This window comes from Octopus bimaculoides, chromosome 2 (genome assembly GCF_001194135.2).
Source record: "Octopus bimaculoides isolate UCB-OBI-ISO-001 chromosome 2, ASM119413v2, whole genome shotgun sequence".
In the NCBI taxonomy this organism is placed as follows: Eukaryota; Metazoa; Mollusca; class Cephalopoda; order Octopoda; family Octopodidae; genus Octopus; species Octopus bimaculoides.
In genome coordinates, this window is record NC_068982.1 from 53,531,026 (window position 1) to 53,533,284 (window position 2,259).

A 2,259-nucleotide genomic window follows, 5' to 3' on the forward strand; every position below is an offset into this window, starting at 1 on the left:
ATATATATATATATATAAGCACACTGGAAACGAACGGTCAATTCATGAACAAATACAAAAAATACAAAAGTCGAATGGACGTTCACAGTGTACATATGAGTTTGACGCCTAGTTTGGCTCTCGGCGAAAGTGTAGACGGAAAATTAACGTAAAAATTATACAACAGGAGTATTTTTCCGGAGGCGGATGTCAGCTAAGTGTTCAGCGAATCTATCGGCTAGACGGCGGCCGGAGTGTCCGACATACAAAGACCTCCGAAGAGTACATTCTATGCAATATATGACGTTAGTAGGGGTACAAGAAAATGCGTCTCGGGTGTGCACAATGCATTGGTTAGTTTCAGTGAGGGAAGTGCGTTGGTGACGAAAGGGCAGGAGTGGCCTGAGAACTGGAGCAAGAAAAGGACCCGCGGTGGGCGGAATGGGGGAGGGAAGGAATGGCATAATATCATTGAACGGGGTGGATGGCTGAAATTGTAACGCGCTAAGCAAAATATCCCTTGACGTTCTGAGTTCAAATCCCTCCTACATCTACTTTCCTGTCAGCTTTCCAAGCTCATAAAATATTCTTTTCCAGGTATGTGGTGAACGTGTGTACACGTCAGAAATCTTTGTTACATTTATACACTGACTGTGGGTGGGAGAATCGATAGAAAGCGCCTATGAACATTTAAATTCCCCAAATATCTGCCATATTGTACTTCATCCGCATTCATATTTTTCGTAAATGGTTTTCCATGGCTTTCCTGTTGCTACTTTCGTTGAACCTATACTTCTTGTTAATTTGTTAGGACTTTTATAGATATTCCATAATAAATATCTATTTGTATCACGCCACTGATGTGAATTGAGTAGAAGTTTAATATTCTGCCATTTTCCGATTTAGTTCTATCCTAATTTTGAGAAAATTCCAATCCATTTGGATAAAAAGAAAAAAACTTCATTAATTCGCTTGAACGCCAGTATGGATATCCTGACCTCCACCAAATGTAGAGCCACATTCGATTAATTCTGCTGTACCAACTAAGAGATTAATTACTTTGCATTGATGATTGACTGTACTACTAGACTTGAGTAACCAAGTAGATCTTTTTCAGGAACCTGTCCCGCCTTCCGTCTCATATTTTAATCCCTCATCCTCTAGTATTGTGCCGATCTCCACCCTCGAAGTTTGTAGTCTTGTGAGTTGCAAGGCGACCTCACTAGTACTGGTCGCATGAAAAAAAAAAAACAAAAAACAAAAAAACAAACAAACAAAAAACAAGTAAACTGCTTGAAGATAAGAAAGGGATAGAGCAGTAGAAATCATTCCAAAGCAGATATTGGCGCACAGAGCAATCCTTAGACGCGTCTGATTCTATCAAAACAGTCCAGCCCATACCAGCATAGAACACAGACGTTAAATGATGATGATGATGATGATGATGACGATGTGGAGAAGGAGGGGGAAGATGATAATATAAATACATTCTCACATATATGCTTATACATATACATACGTACACTCACAAGCAATAATTCATTTTAAAAACTTAAAAAAGAATATTTTACTTCATTTATTTTTAACCTACATGATTACCTGAAAGTATACGGCACGCTATACAAGCTCGTTGGTTCAGTGTATTAGCAGAGGCATGAAACTTATAATAGTTGGCATTTAAATCCGGTGTGTATTAAGTAATATGCATGCCTCATTGGATTGAGTTTTGATCCCACTAATAACGAAACAGTACACCATACATACATACATACATACATACATACATACATAAAGTAACAAACTGAGGAAACGAAATCTTTCAAAGGGGTGTGTTAAACATCTACTTAACTAGAACGTCAGTTGAATGCCATATAAATATTGGAATAATGCAATTACAAAGATAAAATAAATAGAGATACCATTGACAAACCAATAATTTATTTATTTTATAATATTGCATGTTATACTATGACTATAATATAACATAATATTATATAACATAAACAATTATTAAACAATGGTTTTTTAAAAATAATTGTTTATGTTATATAATATTATGTTACAGTATAGTTGTAGTATATCGTAATATTATAATATAAATAAATTATTGGATTGTCAATAGTACCTGTTTATTTAATTTATCTTTGTGATAACATGTATATATTTATATATAATATCATATATAATACATATATATATATTTCATATATAATATACGATATCAATATCAATATAATATCAATATCAATATATATATATATATATATATATATATATATA